This window comes from Myotis yumanensis, unplaced genomic scaffold (genome assembly GCF_028538775.1).
Source record: "Myotis yumanensis isolate MYYU_CA2020_CCGP unplaced genomic scaffold, mMyoYum1.0.hap1 SCAF_11, whole genome shotgun sequence".
Lineage (NCBI taxonomy): Eukaryota > Metazoa > Chordata > Mammalia > Chiroptera > Vespertilionidae > Myotis > Myotis yumanensis.
The window spans coordinates 3,712,818-3,734,451 of NW_027223762.1; positions in this window are offsets into that span (position 1 = coordinate 3,712,818).

The following is a 21,634-nucleotide window of genomic DNA, read 5'->3' on the forward strand; positions in this document are numbered from 1 at the left end:
CAGTGCCTCTGTTATTGCTGTGTGTCCGGGTTTTAATTGAACAAATGCCCGGTGGTCCTGGGTGCCAGCTTAGCAAAAACTTTTAGGAGGAGAATTCTGTCTGGGTTTCCTTAAATTCCCTCAGCCACAACTCACCCATCTGTAAAGGCACAGGACAAGTGAGCCCCTTAAATAAAAATCAGAGGTCTCCAGCAATGGTGGGCCTCTCTCATCACAGTCATTGGGGCTGGATGGCATTTGAGTATTTATCTAGGCACCATGACAGGGAACACACAAGCTCCAGTCATGATCTCTGCCCTTAAATAATTCACAATCTTATTAGAGCGAGTGGATGATAAAAGCGCATGTAATGACATCAGAATGTAAGGCAACAATACAGAGAGGAAGAGAGGCAATTGCTGAGTGATTTTCCAACAATTAGTACAAAGAATATGTGCTGTGAATTAAATTTAAAAATATATGTGTGGAAGTAGCTGCTTCATGAGTATGGGAACCCTTCCTATTTTAAAGGAAGCTGAGTTTCATGTGAACAGTGTACTATGCTATGATATCTGAGGCACAGGACAAGGGAGGCCCTAAGTGTACTATGCTTTGATATTTGAGTCATTCTTTATTGTTCAATGTGATTTATTTCTGCATGCCTCAGTTTTGTAATAGTTAAATTACTAGAATAATACAATACATCTTGCTATAAAATATTACTAGAAGAGCAAATGATCAGGTGACATTTATTGTTATTTTCTGTAAATGAACACAATCTCTGGTATGCTAAAGTGATAGGTATTATAGAAATATTCAGATAGGGAGACCTACAGGCTTGATTACAAGTGAGGCTTACTATCACAACCCACATTTATTGCTAAAAAAAAAAAAGCAAGGAGCCAACTAGAAACTGAACCAAATATAAGCCCTTGAAGGGCAAATGTAAATTGGATAAGCTTTGCTATTACAAGAGCATGAAGAAAAAATTCAGATACAAGAATGAGAAGCACATTGTATCCACTCTAAGTTGCTGTTAAAGAAAAAGAATGATACACTATGAAAATACTTCATACAGACTGTAAAGAGATTTGTTCAAAGAGGATTTCCTAGAGTAGGTAGTATTTCAGTTATTTTTTTAAAATGTGAAGAGATTACCTAGATAAGAAAAAGGTATAGGGGTCCCAAATTGCAGAGGGTGCAGGCAGAGCTGAGGGATACCCCCCTCCCCCGAATTTCGTGCACCGGGCCTCTAGTGTAGAATATAATGAATGGTAAGAATGAGGGTCAGACAATTTGGCTTCCGATGGCCCTTCTTTGGAAAATCACTTAAACATTAACATCAGTTTTCTGACTTATATCATGGATATTCATTCTACATGTACCCTGTTTGAATACAGACACATTACTACTACTTCTTACTTTAATTATGATTAAATTGTCAGGTTGAATGTGATGTTGTGAAGGAGTCTCCAGGATACCAGGTTGAATTACTAAGCCAACTGGAGAATAAATTTAGTTGTTATCCAGTTGGATCTCCTGATTCCCTCTGGAGAAACCGAGCTGCAGATATAACTGTGATTAGTCAAAGGCTCTCAGCAAATTGCAGCCAAAACAGTGTCTAAAAGATCAAATCTCTTTACCCAGGAAGAAGCGAAGCTGTAAAGGTTTACTTGTGTTGAAATGCATCTTTTCAGCCTGGCTGGTGTGGCTCAGTGGTTGGACAAAGACCTATGAACCAGGAGGTTGCGGTTCGTTTCCCAGTCGGGGTACATCCTGGGCTGTGTTCTCTCTCATTATTGATGTTTCTATCTCTCTATCTCCCTCTTCCTTTTTCCCTGAAATCAATTAAAAATAATTTTAAAGAGAAATGCATCTTTTCAGATTGTGGGATTTGGGATGAATTTCCAATGATACTAGTAAAATAGGTAAGTTGAATTATGTAAGTGATGCTTTGGAAGTGATACCTGAGTGACCATGAAGCACCTTTAGAACTCTGAGTTAGTGGCTGCTGGACCTCATCCACACACAGTGAATGAGGCCTTACAGAGCTACACAAGCTCTTAAAGGGTTAAAGAGGCACATTAGCTCAATCACAAAGCTAAATAAATACCTATCTTACTCAGTTTTAAGAAAGCTAAATAAATAGTGTATCTACAAAAAAAGAGGATTTTTCAGTGGAGAACATAAAGTGAGGGAGAGAGAATGCCGGGGTTGGGCATTCAGCACTGTTCTGATGAAGAACCCTCACAGTATTTGGTTCCTATGGTAGTCGGTGTGGGTTGTAGACCTGAATGATGCAACAGGTAATTGTATTGGCATGCCTTCATCCATTCACCTCACCCATTGTTTCTTCTTGATCTACTTCTGTGCCCATCCAACAACCTTTTAGTCCTGGTGTGGCTCCCAGTGATAGCTTTTCTACTTGGTGAGGTTCTTCTGAGAATGGCAAGTATTTTCTCCTGGGGAAGTAATATGCCATCCGGTTAAATAAATTATAAATCTGGTTTAGAAAAAGTCTGACCGATTGAACCCAATTACTGAGAAAAGTGGGCTATTTGAGATGTTTTCATAGCTGAGTATGTCACTGAGTAAAGGCTGAAGACCAAGCCAGAGGAAACCAAAGATCCTCTTAGAATAATTTTTGTTTGTTTGTTTTGTTAATCCTCACTGAGGATATTTTTTCCATTGACTTTTGGAGGGAGTGGAAGGGAGAGAGAGAAAAAGACAAAAAGACAAATAGACAGACAGACAGACATGGATGTGAGAGACACATTGATTGGTCGCCTCCAACACGACCAGGGTGGGGATGAAACTGCAACCCAGGTGCATGCCCTGGACGGGGAATTGAGCCTTCAACCATTTTGCTTAAGAGCTGACGCTCTAACCGCTGAGCACACTGGTCAGGGCTTAGGGTAATTTTAATAATGACCTAAGGATGAGACAGCTCCCCTTACCAGCAAAGGCAAAACGTGGTGTGGACCTGGGAACTGACAGAAAAAAGGTGCTTCTCACCTATGATTTAAATTTTTGGAGCAGAGGGGAATTTAGGAATACAGCATTCTAGGGAATTTCAAGGTCAGAATCAGGAAAAAGAGTTAAAAAAATAGAAACCACAAATAAAAGTAGGTGAAAAGTATTATCCTCTGCTTAAAAATAAATTATTTAAAATATAGAAAATCAAGGTTGTTGTTAAAAAAGGGACATCATACCTAGTAGGTAAGATAATCGGGAAATTGACCTTATGAGTTTAAGTAAGTCAGAGTAGAGCAGACAGCAGCCAAGAATTATCAGGCCACAAACAAATGTAGATACAAAACTGGGTCAGGAGAAAATTGGACAAGGTTGGAATGATTATATGACCCACGAAGCCAGCTTCAGGCCTCAAGGCTAAGACTCAGCAAACCAATTATAGGTGAATAACACTGAGACTCGGTGGCAACATTGCTCCCTTAATGTTAATTTAAGCCCTGGAATGCGAAGAGTGATAACTGTTTCTGGTGTCCAATGGGCTAGATTTATCAGGGTGATCACTCTGTAAGTTATATACATGTCTAAACACTGGGCTGTACACCTGAGACTAATATAATATTGTATGTCAACTGCAATTACAAATTAAAATAGTACAAAACATACATTTTTTAAAAAGAGTAATTCGCATAGTTCTCTTGTCCTGACTGAACAACATTAATGCACCACCCTGAATCCCATTCACCCACAGCAGCCTCAAGCAGCCCGGAGAAGGTCTTGGAAAATGTGGTTCCATTGTTTTAACCACAGCACTCCTACCACCCTCTGTGATTGGATTGCTTTAGGCATAGTCTGCCCTTTTTGCATATTTTGTTGAATCTTGGACATCCTTGTTTTGGATGTGTTTTAATTATAATGAATTTACTCTGCTATCCTTAGTTCCATGAAGTTTTTTGTTTGCTTGTGTGTTTTTAAAGTATTTTTATTGATTTTTAGATGGAGAGGAAGGGAGTGGGAGAGAGAAACATTGATGTGAGAATAAAACATCAACCGGCTCACTCCTGCATTCCCCCTACTACGGATCGAGCCTTCAACCCAGGCATGTGCCCTGACCAGGGATCGAACCGGAAACCTTTTGGTGCCAGGATGACACATAACCCACTGAGCCACACCAGCCAGGGCTATTCCATGACATTTTCATCATAAAACTATGGCTCAATGAGATTAAATAGTTAGACTATATTCATAGGGAAAATAGAGGGAACCTGCAATTACAAACATGTCTGTCTGAATTCATAGTGTTTTCATTAAAACATATAATCTTCCTCTTGTAGAAAGGAGACAGGGCTTATAAAGCAACACGTGTCAAAACTAGGGACCTTACTAAATGCTTTGGCATGAGACTGAGCGATGGAAAAGAAACCCTTTCAGATATCGCTGTACTTGCATTAGTGGCTCAACTTAAATCCCACGTGTACTAGTATTTTGAAAACAGAACGTATTAAAATTAAAATAATGCTAGTGACATAGAACGTAGATATTTTTAATATTAAACTCTGGATTACTCACTTATTTATTTTACAATATGCATCTATGCCACACACTATCTCTTTTGCTCCAAACAATAAGATGCTGGAATATTTCTCCCATAAAATTGTAAGTTTCTTTATATATGCATACATAGTTATTATGAATGGTTTCTTTTCATTAGTAGTGCTAACTAGCTATTTTTATATAGAGAAAATCAATTGATTTGTTTTGTCTATCCACGTTAAAGCACTCCTCCTTTTGCAATAAATCTTAAACATAGAATGTAATTTAAAAATATGAGTTTGGAATCAGGGAGACACAGATTTAAGTGTCAGCAAAATCCAGAAGGGAAGACTATACAGAGGCAATTTACAAATAGATAATTACTATATTCCACAGCTGATAAAAATATGCAGTCCCAGGACTCATTAATTCTAATAAATTTTTAAGAGAGATAAATAAAAGTTCATGACTAGAAAAAATAGTATCCTTTAGGAATAAAGACTAAAACTGTCAATATTGATATAAAAAAGTATAGGTTTGAGAGATGTTTAAAAATGTGAAGTGAACATGACTGTGTGATGAATTGCATATAGGGTATGAGGAAAAGTGAGGCGCCGAAGATCACAATTAGGCTCCTAACTTGCGTCACTGACGGGATGATGAAGCCATGCTCTGAGACTGGGAAAAATGTAAATGGACCCAATAGAATGGAAGTGGAGGGCAGACAGATAACTGGGTCTGGGGATACTGTGTTCTCAGCCCTGGAATGCAAAGAGTGGTCACTATGTATGGTTATCCAAATTGAGAGAGCAAGTAGGCCTTGAGATACATAGACGGAATAACACATCGGAGCTTAAGTGGGTAAATCTGAGAGCGATCTGCATCAAGGTGGTTATTAAAATCTTGGAAATGCAGAGAAACATCGATCAGATGCGCAAACCTCAGAGGGAAGGTAGGGGAGGGAGGGGGTAAGGGGGAGAGATCAACCAAAGGACTTGTATGCATGCATATGAGCCTAACCAATGGACATAGACACCAGGGGAGTGTGTGAATGGGAGTGGGGTTGCGGGGGTAGGGGGATAAGAACACATATGTAATAGCTTAATCAATAAAGAAAAAAATCGTAAAAAAAATCTTGGCAATGCATGAAATGGTCTGGAAAGATATTATAGATAAGAAGAGTTGAAGGCTTATGGGGAAATTATAAGGAACTTTAAAGTCTAATGGCAAAATATCGGAGAAGCCTGTGAAGATAACGACAAAGAGAGAACCAAGGGGGGGTGGTAAACCAGTGATGTGTTCACAGGGAGTGTCGGGTGTGAGAGAAACCAGGGCCGTTTCAAGAAAGAAAACAGAAAAAGCAATAGGAGAAAAGTAAAAAATATGCCCTTTGGATTTAGCAAGCTGGAGGTATTTGATGGACTTACCAAGATGTGTTTCAGTTCAGTGGCCTGAGGAAGCAGTCCATTGGAATGAGTTGAGAGTTAAGAGGGTCAGGAATGAATAAATGCAGACATTATGTTGAAAACTCTTTCAAGATATTTACCTGTGAAAAGGAGAGTTATGAAGAGTTTCTGGTTCATAGAAAACTTTGTTTCAAACTTTAGCATATATATATTATGGGGTTGGAAAGCATGAGGCTAGTTGAGTATTCTGATAACACTAACAATGGTAAATGGTGGCGCCCAGAGCTCAGTTGAAGGGATGTGCATTACCAATGAGGAATATGTCCTCTGTCACAGTGGCTCTCAAGTGGTTTACAGACCAGCAACATCCTCATCACTTGGAAGTGTTTCAATCCCACGCCATGAGGGTGAGGAGTAGCGATCAGTAATGTTACAAGCCCTCCAGGTGCTTCTGATGCATGCGGAAGGTTAAGAATTACTATCTATCACAACATCTCTCCCAAAATGATTACAGGAATAAAGGCAGTGGTTCTCACCTTCCATGAAGACAAGCTAATTTTTAGAAGTAGGGGATGGCGGCAACCCTGAAGGTTCTGTTTCCTCAGGTTAAATAGTGTTTACAGGCCCAACAAACTAAAGTAACTTACTATCTATCGGCTCTCGCTGAGCAGATCAAGACCATTATATTTGCTTTATAAAAATAACAGTTATTAAATATAAGCAAACCTGTATTTCCCCTTATTTCTTTTTTTTTAAATATATTTTATTGATTTTTTTACAGAGAGGAAGGGAGAGAGATAGAGAGTTAGAAACATCGATGAGAGAGAAACATCGATCAGCTGCCTCCTGCACGTCTCCTACTGGGGATGTGCCCGCAACCCAGTTACATGCCCTTGACCGGAATCGAACCTGGGACCCTTCAGTCCGCAGGCCGATGCTCTATCCACTGAGCCAAACTGGTTTCGGCTGTATTTCCCCTTATTTCTGAAGGCAAGATGAGAGCAAAGAATTACCTATATATCAAGTATTTAGAGCAAGTACTTTGGGGTCATGAGAGTTTAACTGATCTGTGCTATGAAGAAAAGGGTGTCCTTGTCCAAGCTGGAGTCAGAGGGAAGGTCAGAGAAGGAGCAGAGTCATGCCTCCCACACTGCACTGGTGCCTGTGAGACCGGCTTCATTGGATAGAACAGAAGAATCCATGGAAATCCTGGGGAGGGAGGAGCAGAAGGGAAGCTCTGAAAGGGCAGCCATTCTGTCATACCACCTCTTTCCACTGGGGTGTGCCTGCCTGCTAACACGTATTTTCGTTCCTGTGCTGTAAAGAAGTAAAGAATAACCCCCTTTCTATTCTGTAGCAATCCAAGATACCTATAATGGTGTGAGTCTATTTGTAAGACCTTTCCTCGTTTTTGTCAATTGAGTTAATGAAATCATACCCTTATCCTTGCACAGTAAATATTTTTGATAACCATCTGAAGACAACTGAACCTCAACATTAACATGCCTGAGAGTTTGGTGAATTTATAGCCCAAAATTCCCAACACCCCAATACAAGCAAGAAACTATTTAATGTAAAAGGAAAGTGCCCTGTCAACTAGTGTTTCTTTCTGCGATTGTTTTTCCCCCTAAATTCTAAAATAAATTATAATGATAGTTCTCCCAAAGTGATCACCCATTGAACAGTTGAAAAGATAAGTATTTACTCTCCTGAAATTGTAGCGCTGAGCAAAAGGAAGGTTAGAAATTAGTCTCATAATCAAAGTAATGACAGTGTAAGAAATGATGATGAAAGAAATGTTTCTGATCCTCTTTATGAATATTTATGCCGCAGCTATATTTACTATCAGTGCAGGGATGATGGATTACACTTGTAGACCTTAACCATATGGACATGAGAGATGGTGAGTCTCTGGGGCATTTATGAAGGAGACCTTGCTAGCACTGATAGGCTAGTGTTCATTATTATGTCAGAAAAAAATGTATGAGGATAAGCAAACATAAGACATACTAATTTAAAAATGTATTTTTTAAAAGTGTGCCTATTAAACAAATTTTAAGCCCAAAAAAGGAGGAAAAATTTTGTGGTTGTCACATGAACTAGAAAACTGTCTTTTGAATGTTCATTCACAGAATTTTCATCACAGAAAAACATTCAAAAGGTATTTGAGGAGAGGTTATAATTTCTTCCAGGAGACCCAGTTGGAAGGGAAAGTGCATTTAAGGAGTGCTTCCCAAGACTTGTTTTTTGTTTGTTTGTTTCTTTATTAAGGTATTACATATGTGTCCTTATCCCCCCATTGCCCTCTCCCCCCCCCCCCCACACTCATGCCCTCACCCCCCTGCTGTCTGTGTCCATTGGTTAGGCTTATATGCATGCATACAAGTCCTTTGGTTGATCTCTCCCCCTTACCCCCACCCTCCCCTACCTTCCCTCTGATTGATGCTTCTCTGTCTCTGGTTTTGTTCATTAGTTTTTGTTGTTCATTATATTCCACAAATGAGTGAGATCATGTGATGTTTATCTTTCTCTGACTGGCTTATTTCGCTTAGCATATTGCTCTCCAGTTCCATCTGTGCTGCTGCAAATGGTAAGAATTCCTTCTTTTTTACCACAGCTTAGTATTCCATTGTGTAGATGTACCACAGTTTTTTAATCCACTCATCTGCCAATGGGCATTTATGCTGTTTCCAAATCTTAGCTATAGGAAATTGTGCTGTATGAACATAGGGGTGCATACATCCTTTCTGATTGGTGTTTCTAGTTTCTTGGGATATATTCCTAGAAGTGGGATCACTGGGTCAAATGGGAGTTCCAAGATTTGTTTTAAGGTCCAGTGTATATTCTATCCTCTTCAACATACAAGTGACCTTGTACAGAATATATATAATACAATTGCTGGATTTAGAGACCAACAGATATTAATTACATCAAGATGGATAGCATATTCTTAAACTTCTGTTTCTTTATTATTTCCTAGTTGCTCTATCATTTCTTGAGAGGGAGATGTTACAATATAAATGTGCTATTAAAGTATGAAGAAACGTCTTGTATACAATATATAGTTGGGTCTTGCTTTTAAAATACAATCTGCTAATATTCTTTTTATTTGTATATTTAGTCTATTAGAATAATGCTTGCTCTAAGTATTGCTATGGTTGTGTTTGGGTCTGCCATCTTAATTTTTCCCACATACATTTTGTTTTTACGGTACTCCTTGCATGCCTTTTCTTTTCTTTTTTTTTTTTTTTTTTTTTTTTGGCTTTTTAGTGTGTGTGTGTTCTAGTAAAGTTACGAAATGCAAAAACATTTTAACCAGAGATTCAGAGTCTTCATCCTTTATTCCATGAGTCAGCAAACTTTTTCTATAAATGTTAAATATATTAGGATTTTTTAGGTCACATGTGGTCTCTATAACTTCTTTTACTATTCTACTTTTCCTTCTCCTTTTCTTATCTTCTTTTTAAAAACCTTTAAAAATGGAAATCAAAATGTGATATGAGAGGACAAAGGTCAAAATGATAATCATTCATCCCTTAATTAATTCACTCATCTAATATTTATGGAGTATCTAGTCTTTACTAGGTACTGGGCTACTCATTGGAGATTAAAAAAAAATAGAAATGCCCATTCCCATTTTAAAATATCGTATCATTATTTTTAGGAACCTCCATGCCGTTTTCCACAGTGGGTGCAACATTTTACATTTTCACCAGAAATAAATAAGGGTTCCAATGTCCCTGTGTCTTTGCCAACACTCTCTGTTTGTTTGTTTGATAATAGCCATTTGACAGGAGTGACTTTTGAGTATATATCCAAACTAATCAAAATCAGGATCATGAAGAGATACCTGAACTCCCACATTCATTGCAGCATTATTCACAATAGCCAAAATGTGACTGTCATGGACATTACCTTAAGTGAAATAATCCAGTAACAGAAGGATAACTACTACATGATCCCACTTACAGGAGGCATCTAGAATAGTCAAGCACATAGAAGAAGAGAGTAGAAAAGCGGTTGTCAGGGGTGGGGGGGAGGGGACGTGGGTTACTCTTCAATGGATGTAAAGTATCCTTACTTAAAACAGATTTCTAAAGATCTTCTGTACAACATAACACCTACACTTAACAATACTGCTTATACACATACATTTTTAAGAAGGTAGAACTCATGTAAAGAGTCCTTACCATGAGGTTTTTAAATGATCACATTTGAGTGGGAAAATAAGACATCACACACACACAAAAATGACACAGGTCTGTGTTTATTTCCTGTAAAACTGATGTCGAGGCAGATTCAGAATTCTATAACTTTATTAAGTTGGTAACTACTGATCCAAGGGGTCATAAAATGCTGCCCTCGATCTGTGCTGAGACCTGCAGGTGAAGTTAGTGGAGAGCTGCATCGCAGGCAGAGGAAGGGGCAGAGCGAACCTTCCAAAGGCAAGTGCCCTGAGCTTCCCAGGAATAAAAGAATGTCAGGGAAGTTGGAGACCTGAGGACAAAACCATGAGGATGGCTGTGGCCGGGGGCAAGGGCCCATTACACAAACCTTTCTCCACCTTACAGTGACCCCCCCATCCGCAGGGCAGTGAGGCGCTCCAGCAGGATATGAAGTGAGTGTTGACATGTTCATAGTTCCACTGTACATGTATCTCTGTTTGCAATGGAGGTAACATATTGGAAGGGAAAACTCTAGAAGCTGGGAGAGCAATCATGACGGGGTTGCACTATTAGAAAAGGAAAACGGAATAAAAAGAAGAGTGGATGAACCTAAAAGATATTTAGCAGATAAAAACCACAGGATATTAAATTTGAATGCATATTGTGCATAACAGAAATGTGGAAAGGCTTGCAGGAGTACACCCTAAGGACAAGGCAAAGAACTCAGTTGTTACGTGTTGGATGTTAATGGGCCTGAGATACTAAAAGAGGTAAACTCTGACACAGACAGTGCGGTGGGTATCAGAAGGGATAAGGGAGCAGTGAGGTAAAGGGGGTCAAATACATGGTGGCGGAAGAAGATCTGACTTTGAGTGGTGGCCACACAATGCAATACACAGATGATACATCATAGAATTATACACTCAGAGCCTATGTAATTGTATTAACCAGTGTCACCCCAATACATTTAATTACAAAATAAAAATAAATTAAAAAAGAGGCGGATGAGGTTTCCAAATTTAGAAACAGCCTGAGAATGTTAGTGCTTCAGTTGAATACAGATCAACTACATACGATGTGATGTTCTTAACACAGAAAGGTGTCCTCGAAGCCAATAGAAACCATGATGCCCAGAGTAGTGGCCAAGGCCAAAGGATAGGGGCTTCCATTCTACAACTACCTGAGATCTAAACCCCGCCTCCTAAACTCTGCGGGCAGTCGTGGATCCTGATAGGAGGTGAGCTGTGAGTTTGACAACAGTGAGCCATTAAGCAAAAACAAGGCTACAGGGGCTAAGACCTGTGACTGACTTAACTACAAAGGCCCTATGTTGCTGAGTCAGGGGTAGATTGACAAAGGAAGGTGACTGGCCATCAACTTCAAGACAGCTGTCTGCGGCCTGAAAGCCCCGCGTGCCAAAGCCAGACCTGGACTGAAATCACTCACGGGCTCTTTGCCATGAGAGGCCCTGCCTCCGCCTGAGAAGGAGGGTACTTAGTGAGAGTGACAGGACTGAGATTTTTTTAAGGGAAAAGTGCAGATATTAAGGAGCCAGAGAGCTTCGAGCACCAAAGGAAAAGAGTTGTGAGTAATGGAGCAGAAGTCTTGCAAAAAGGAACAAATGGCCTGGGAGAAAATCGACAGCACTCATTTTAAGAGAGAGGAGGATCTCTCAATTGTTAGTAGAGATGTAGGGATGGGACCTAACAGGCAGAAAAGGCAGGGCTCAGAAGAGGGGCTGTAGGTGGAACCACAGCGAGTGAGGGGAATCCACCACTCCTGTGTGACAGGCAGGCGACAAAATAGCTGCAGGTCAGAGGGCAGGCGACCCCTGACTCGGGTTAGAGACAAATTCTCTCTGAGGCCTCTCAGCATGGTTACATCCTTGCCTAGACGTGCAGGGGCCCCAGGCTGATATGCACGAGCCATTCTGATCTTTTTAAAGATACAGGTGTCCATCCGTTCATCCATGAACATAGGCCACATGGAGGGCTCAGTACGTCTTCATAAGGTGAGATGAGGTGTTGAGGGAACACTTAGGAGATGGAGCCGGGGGGTGTTGGAAGGTTTGTTTGAACTGAGAGGTCACAGATATGCAGTGTGGAAAACAACAGCATATACTGGGAAAGGCGAAAAGAACAATCGAGTAAAAGAACATTCCGGTAACAGTTCTGGGACACAGCTGCAACAGTGGGAAGTAAACAGGGTATGTAGTCAAACATGAACTTGAATTATCCTCTGCCACCTACTGGCTTGTTAACTTTGGTCTCATTACATACAACAGTTGAGTCAGTTCTGTGTCCTGGAAATGAAAATGTCACCATTTTTCCCCACTGAGTTTGTGAGGATGAAATGATATAATACACATAGAAACATGCACACTACCAGGCATGTAACCATCCTGTCCCAGGATCCAAAGCACACTGAGAAGATGTGTAGATAGTGTGTCCTACAAGCTGACCCCTGCTCCTTTCCAAGAGGGTCAGAACTAGAACACCGAAGCTGTCCATACTGCTCCATCAGTGGGATGCAGGCTGGATGGACTGGGGATGCAGAGGAGAAACTGGCCAGGGGAGGTGGGAATCCCCACACAGTGACTGTCAGGAGGGAGTGAAGGTGGCCTGGGGATCAGCAGGAATAAAAAGTCAGGATGGAGAGATAAGGAACATGGGGGATTGTCATGGAAATGTAGCAATGGCTATTTTTATGATGAAGCAGTGGTCAGATTAAGGAACACTGGTGTGTGTGTGTGTAATAATAAAAGGGTAATATGCTAATTAGACCGGACGGCTGAATAACCTTCCGGATTTCATTCCAGATGTCCTTCTGGATAAAGCCATGGTGGTGGGGGCCAAGGCAGATAGGGGCAATCAAGCAGGCAGGTGAGTGGTTAGGGGCAATCAGGCAGGCAAGAGAGTGGTTAGGAGTCAGCAGTCCTGAATTGTGAGAGGAATGTCCGACTGTGATGTCCGGCTACCAGTTTAGGCCTGATGGGATCGGGCCTAAACCAGTGGTCGGACATCCCCCGAGGGGTCCCAGATTGCAACAAGGTGCATGCCAGGATGAGGGACCCCCCCGTGCACCGGGCTTCTAATATATATATATTTGTGTGTGTGTGTGTGTGTGTGTGTATGAGAGAGAGAGAGAGAGAGAGAGAGAGAACTGTGGACTCAATATTTTGATTTTGGAAATTTGTTTTTAGTTCCATTGACTCTATCTGGCACAAAGGGCTCTCTCTGGCATTGAAGTGATGAAAAAAATAAAACTTTTCTATCCTTTACATCATTACAACCTGAACATATTCCCAAAGTACAGAGAGAGAAAGAGAAAGAGAAGCATCAATTTGGTGTTCCATTTATTTATGCATTCACTGGTTGATTCTTACATGTGCCCTGACTGGGGATTGAACGCACAACCTTGGTTTATCAGGATAACGCTGTAACCAACTGAGCTACCAGCCAGGGCAGTTTCTACTTTTTCATGATATAAAGGAAATTCCAGTAACAGGTAACTCTTGATGGGGAAAATAAGATCTCAATACATATTTAAAGAATAAAGACTTTAAGTGACAACAGAAAAAAAAATTACTGGAAAAATACATGAATAAATTTTTTAAAAGATGAATTATAGTAAATTAAAAAAAAAAAACTCTTATTGGGCTAGGATTGGGAGGAACATAGAGCTTTACCCATTAATTTTAGAAATTTGGAAACTGGACTAGAAAAGGGATCTGATTTAGCCAAGATTAGAAAGTCCCCAAGCCAGACTATAGAACCCCATTTCATGACTTCATTTTCTTGACCTCATGGTCTGTGTATGTGTATGTGTGTGTGTGTGTGTGTGTGTGTGTGTATTGTATCACAAACTGGAAAATCTTTAAATATAGAAATATTATATAAAATCATATGAAAATTTGGATTTTTAATTTTCTTTTTAGAACACCTATAATGCAAGGGGGAAATGCCCATCCCATAGTCCTCGCACTCTGGAGAAATAATCCCCCAGCAAAGCAAACAGCATCCCTCCATTTGCTCATCAGGGCTGTCACTACAAGCAGAGCTGTCCAGGACTCAGGGGATTGAGCCATGCGTTGTCACAACACCACTAACATCTTTGCTGTCCTCAGCCCTAACAAGCTGATTATTTGGGCCATCAGCCTGTCAACATAGGTTTTATGGTGGAATATCTTGTCTGACATAAACACAGAGCCACCTGCCAGTTGAAAACAGCAGAATTCCAATATATTTATCAAAACAGAACTCTGCTCTAAGAAAAAGGGTGTGTGGGTGGGTGAAAACTATGTTATTACAATAATTGGGACTGTGCCCAAGGTCTGTCTCGGACACAGACACCGGGGGTCACTGCCTACCTGCCAAGATTTTAGAGGAGCTAAACGGTGTCCGTTGGCTGACAACACTCCCCATCATCTGCTACTCTAAAACGTGCACATGGCCCGGGAGATTAGTAGGTGTTCAATAAATATTTGACTACATGCATTCATGAGCGCTCTTCAGGAAGCAGGCACTGACTTATGTTTTAAATCACAGGGTACTTTCTTCACAGAACAAACATTTTAAATGAAAAGATGGAAAATAAACATGTAATAAAACCCAGTGCAATAAACGCTAAGATAGAAGCTGTACAAGGAGTTAGCAGAGTAAATGCAACTACAAATTAAGATGGCCTACCGAGTGTTGGGCAAGGTTTCCTAGAAGACATGAAAGCTAAGCATTAGCCAGGAATCTGCATGGAGTAAAGGTGACACAGTGTTTGCATTCGCTCTGAGTGATCCGGGAACTTGCCATCTACATGTTTTACTTTGTTCTAGCCCAGGGGTGGGCAAACTTTTTGACTCGAGGGCCACAATGGGTTCTTAAACTGGACCGGAGGGCCGGAACAAAAGCATGGATGGAGTGTTTGTGTGAACTAACATAAATTCAAAGTAAACATCATTACATAAAAGGGTACGGTCTCTTTTTTTTAGTTTTATTCATTTCAAACGGCCGGATCCGGCCCGCGGGCTGTAGTTTGCCCACGGCTGCCCCACAGATCTGCACCAAACTTGGTTCATTGTCTCTTAGATGGTCTAGTTTGACATCATTTTATCTTCACCTTTAGAATCCATTCACTATTGCTTCTCTGAGAAATATCCTGAAAGACAACCTAGCGTGTGGTCACTGTTACCTAACTTGGGTGAGGTGATCAGATGTTGGGTTCCCAGAAATGCAGAAAGTATTGGAGCTTAGGAAAATATAATGAAGTTGAGTAAAAGAGATTCGTGCTCCTTAAGGTAAATCTCTGAGAAAGTGAGTTTTATGGTTTTATTCAACTAGTATATATGTGAAACTAAACAAAGAGCTAGGTTTCTGTTTTTTGCAAGAAAATCAATAAATTCTGTGATAAATTTTCTAGAGACTAGGTTAATAAAACCCATTTTTCTATCCTATGAAGTTGTTATTTCTGATATTTATTGTGAAATGTCAGACCAAATTCATGTTTCATATGTTTCAGAAGTGTCTAGCTGCTTCACTGAAGTGCAAGAGAAAGGTTATCAGTCATTTGACCAGGTTTTTAAGGGAGTGCATGTGTGTGTGTGTATGTGTTTCTGTGAATACTTGCTCCTTTTTGGGGAAAATGAAAACATTTAAATTAAACTAAATTCTTTTGAATCTTTGGAGAGACATGTAGTTAATTAGCTTACGATTTTATATATTTAGGAAGTTAAATGTTTATGTATTTAAACAACAGATGTGCTATTTGTATTTTAAATATTTTGTGTGGTTGTTTTAGTTATATCATTATTGTAGAATAATAATGCAGTCTGGTTAAAGAAAAAAAGCCATCAAAACAAATACTATGCACCATCACCCAATTTAACAGCTATTAACATTTCACCTATTAGTATCATATTTTTAAATAAAAGACTACACAGAAAGATGCAACAATATATTTTCTCCTCAGTTTACTAGGAGTAACTGCTATTCTAAGCATGGTGACTCCAAAATGTACTCTTATTTTAGATGATTCCATATATGGTATTTATCCAAAAATATTAAAATATTGTTTGGCTATGTTAAAATTTTTATAAATCTTATGTAGAACAAAAGTACAATTACATATTAGGCATGCAGATGAAAGACTTTAATATATCAAACAAAGGAAACAGACACAAAGGACTGGATTATGATTCGAGAATCTGGTCTATAAAATGTGTCTGTGACGGTGAAGCTTCTGGAATTGTACAGTAAGAAGCTCAGCACGTACCCTACCCAAAACTATAAACCCCCACAAAGTTACTGAAAACAACCAACATCTACACCGAACAGTACACCCAGAATTCTCAATACAGAACAAAGACGCATGAATTGAGACACATTTGTGCAAGAAAAATGAATGAACATGGTATGGAAACGGTGGCAGCCTATGCTGTTCTCACCCGGGTCTGTTCACATCCTCCCTTGCACCCCAGCTCGGTCACAGCAGAACTTTCCCCAGGGCAGGGCCGGACTGAAAAACAACAGCAGCTGAGCTTAACCTAGAGATCAGACACCAGGACAGAGAAAACCCTGGTAACTACGCCCACTCCGAAGGCTATGCCTGCTGAGCAGCGAAACCACAGGTTCCACACCACAGGAGAGACTGACTTCACCAACACAGTTCAACAGCTACAGGAAACAAATAAGCAAGCACACAGCAAGCCCCGATGAGAGGGAGGAGGCAGTATCCAGACATCGTTTTCAATGTCCTGTTTTCATCAATTCACAGACATAAAAAGGAACCGAAAAGTGTGAACCTAAACGCAGGAAAACATACAAACAAAAAACAGAAATAGGCAACCCACCGTGCCTGGACAGACCTCCGAAATGACAGAGATGCAGAACCACCATAGCAAATCGATTTAGGGAATAAGAAAATGAGAGTGAAGTAAGTTTGATGACGATGACAACCCAAATAGAGGATTACTATAAAGAGAAAGAAGTTATTTTAAACAAGAACCACATCAAAATCTTGGAGTTTTAAAATAACGGGAATGAAAATTTCCCTAGAGGAACTCAGCTGCAGAATGAACTGACAGAATAAAGAATCCGTAAATTTGCCAAACACTAAAAGAGATGATGCAATCCAAAAACAGTGAGAAAGACACAATGAACAAAAATGAAGGCATCGGCAGAGAAAGATCAGCAATAGAAGCATAATGGGAGACCAAGATAAAAGCAGTAAAAAAATTCAAATAAATGATGGCTGGATATTTGTGGGAGTACCAGAATAAGAGCAGTGAAAATTTATGGCTGGATATTCACTAACTGGAATTTTTTAAAAACCATTGTTATACATCCAGCAGGCGCAACAGAGCCCATTTAGGATAAACACAAAGAGATCCATATGCACACACATCATAGTAAAAATGCTAAAATCAGAAGAGAGAGAAAATCTTGAAAGAAGAGGTCAATTAATTGTCATGTACAAGGTTGAATGTGGCTTCTCATGAAAAAAAGTGCAGGCCAGGAAGTAGTGGGAGGACTGCTTTCAAAGTGATAAAAGGAAAAGTCAACAACTGTCCATCATAAAATAAAAACATTGCTTGATAAATGCAATTCAAGATAATTCTTTGCCAGCAGACCAATTTTAAAAGCAATGTTAAAGGGAAAAGATTTGATGAAAAACAGCAATTAAAATTCACATAGAAAAAATTTGGTAAAGCTGTGTAATTTGCAATGGCAATGAAAATGCATATTCCTTCTTTAGTTGATTTAAAAATTATATAAAATAATATGTATATCCTTTATTATTTAAAAAGATAAAGTTGGAGTACTCACATGTCCCCGTTCAAAACTAACTAAAATTGTACAGTAATAAAGACAATGAGATAGTGACATGATGATAGTAATATAGATCATTGGGATAGAATTGATAGTTCATAGCCCTAGCCAGTTTGGCTCAGTGGACAGAGCACTGGTCTTCAGACTGAAGGGTCCCAGGTTTGATTCCAGTCAAGGGCACATGCCCAGGTTGTGGGCTCGATCCACCATGGGGGGTGTGCAGGAGGCAGCCGATCAATGATTCTCTCTCATCATTGATGTTTCTATCTCTCTCCCACTCCTTTCCTTTCTGAAATCAATAAACATGTTTGTTTATTTTTAAAAAAATAATTGATAGTGCAGAAATAAACCCATACATCAGTGGCCAATTGATTTAAACAAGGGTACTAAGAAATTTCAAAGGGAAAAATAGTGCTCTGACAACTCAATATCTACATGCAATGAAATACAGTGTGATGCCTACCTCACACCATACACAAAGTGTAACTCAAAGTTGATCAAATATCTCATTCATAGAGCTAAAACTAACATTTTTAAAAAAAAAAAAGATAAAAATCTTTATAACCCCAGAAAAATCAGTTATATATATATTGCTGGCACCAAGACACAAGCAATAACTAAAAAAATAGATTAGGTAGACTTCATCAAAATTAATAACGTTTGATTTCCTTGTGGATTTCATTAACAAATCCCCTCAGAAGCAAAGAATCTGTGAGTTTTCTGAGCATATTGTTTATGAATTAGTGGCAACATTGGGTCATGGGGGAAACCCTAGAGGTAAAGTGGTGTGTACCAAAATGAAGCATCATGAATTCTAAGGACTTCAAGAAAAAAATTTCTGTTAATAAAAAAACAGATTGAAAAAAAAGGTTAAATAATTTAAGAATAAAATTTAACTTCAAAGTTTAAGAACTCAAAAGTATATGCTTCCTGTAGCTCAATCAAATAATTACAGTTCAGTAGGAGCGTTTGAGAAGTGTTCTACAAATGGGTGTCATAGCCTAGATGCAGGTGGGGGATTAAACTTTTCAGGAAAGAAAGCAGTGAAGTTCTCAAGCTGATGCCATATCAGCTTCAGTGCCCTTTACGTAGACATTACCCTACCATAATGCTTTTAAAATCTCAATGCATTAAAACATAAAATCAAGAAGAAAAGAAACCTAGTTTCTGTCGGGGAAAAGCAGGTATTTTAATTATAATCTGTCCTTGGAGTCTCCCCATTAAATTGGAACTTTGTTGAAATCCTGAAGGAAATATTAATTCTGCCAGCTTTAATTTATACACTGGTGAACTTTATCCTTTTAATTGGTCTTTTAATAGCATTCATTTTAAGCTTGGAGAAAATCAGAGCTGAATGCATAAAGCTTATTCAAATGAAATCCGGAGTTTTGTGGATGTGAAGTGAATATTATTCACAGGAGGAAGTAGTTTAAAACATAAGAATATTTATTCCTTAAGAAAAATGAAACAGTTCCCTTAAGTTTTTAGATGTGCTTGTCATTTATGTGAAGATGAGCAGAATATTCCAAATTGGTTTTTCAATCAAGATGGAGAATAATGATCAATTGACTTCATCCATGAATCGCTTCAGTCTTCATACACTTGTTGCATATTTTGAGAGGGATTTAGTGACTTCATTCCCAGATGAGCTGATTATTATTCTCTTGTAGAAAATCTCCCTGAAACATTTATTTTCCCTTTTTAGAGTAATAATACCCTAAGGTCTATGTCATTTATAATTTTGGTTATTTTGCTTTCCAATCTTGTCAAAGCAAAAGTAACAAGAGAACCTTAGGGTTGCAGAAGCAAATATTAATTATCTTTATTCATCAACTAATGGACATCTGTGTGATTTATACTTCAGAGCTATTAAATAAGATACCAATATAACTGCAAATATAATAATTAAGTAGTGTGGAATATTTATTTTAATTTCCTTGAATATAGACTGGGTGATTTTAGGAGTTCTGCCGAATCTAGTAGTCTATGGTTCCATATTTATATAAAATAAAGAAAATATTAAAATAATTATTTAATTGAATATTCTACTTAGGCAGAAAAATAAGTATGTTGCCAGTGATAATGAGATTAGCCAAGTAAGTTTTCATCTAGTCTCATCAAAATACTATGCAAGCAATAAAATAAATGAAGTATTCAGAATATTCAGAATATTGATGATATTTTTCCCCAAAATAGGCCAAACGATCTGGAATATTAATAGAATGTGTCACAAAGCAATTGAGAGCTAAAATACTGCCCTGGTAAGTTCTAAACACTTTAATAATATGCCAGTCAAGGGTTCTTGGCAGTGTATCCATGACAACAAAGGAACACAACCTGAATGCATACTGAGACATTTCCCAAACACTCTTCCCCCTCTTTGGGCAAGAAGGATTAAGCAACAAGACTGACTCATTTTCTCCCTCTCCACCACCTCCTTCTCCCTCTTCTCATTCTTTATTTATATAGTGATCATGATCACCAGTCATAAAAAGATGATAATTACAACTGGTTTCTTTAAGCACTTATCTAAAATAAATATTTTTGACTAAGAAATCAAGTTAAAAATGTTTCATTTAGGAGATGGAACCAAGAATCAGGATACAATCTGTTTTAAGAATGTTTCATAACAGAATGACCATCTATATGTTCCATTTCAAGATATAATCATTTGATTGAATCAATTTATATTTATCAAAGTAAAATGCAATATCACATCAACTATGTGATAACAAAACATTCAAATAATTTTTGCACCAGATTCCTCAGTACCCATGCAACCAACCTTATCAGACAAAAAAAATAATGCCAATATAAAATAAACAAGATCATAATAAATAACCAATCAAATAAAAGTTAAAAAGAATAAAGACATAAAATAAATTAAAAAGTAATAAGAAGAATCTGTTACGTTATATTCTAATTCAATATGGACAATTTTCATTATCCTTATACAATTTCCTCTTTTAATAATTTTTCAATGATTATCTGTAATAATTTTGCATTCAGAAATTTATTTTTCAAAATTATTTTGAGAAATATCTATAAAAATAAACAACATATCTGAAAATTTTAAAAAACATAAAATGTTTACTGTTTTCTTTATGAAAGTTCTGTTTCTATTTACCAACCAATAACTATAAGTAGAAGACTAAAGATTAAAGTAGTAACATGTTATTTTAATGTGTTCAATAAATAAATTTATAGTGGATTCTAATTTTTTTGATCATTTGAGTAATCAGCATTAGTAAAAACGGTGAGGTTTCATTACTTAAGAAACAAAGATTTATAGTATAAATGTTAGGGAAAGAAATCTAACTTGTCCAGAATTTCTCATAAGACAAAAGAAAAAAATTGTATATTTTTTCCTGTCTCTAATAGGAACATTCAAATTGTCCATTAAATTCCAGCATTACTTTAATGAACTTTAATGAGTCATTGACACAGTCCAACAGTGCGTAATAAATGCCAAAAATATCTGTGCCTCCTAAATTCCTCACTGCATTTGGGGCTGCATATCTAACGCCCTGGCTTCTGACACGATCCTTCTATTTTTAATGCTCACAGTTCCACATTCAAATGAGATACAAGGAATTAAACTATAAAGCTTTTAGAATAAGATTTAAGGACATGGAAAAATCAGATGTGCTAATTTTAACTGGAATTATTATTTTCATCTAAAATTCTTATTTAATCAGGTTTAATTTGCTACAAAGTACATAGCCATTAAAGCATATTAAGATGAGTCATAAGACTCTCC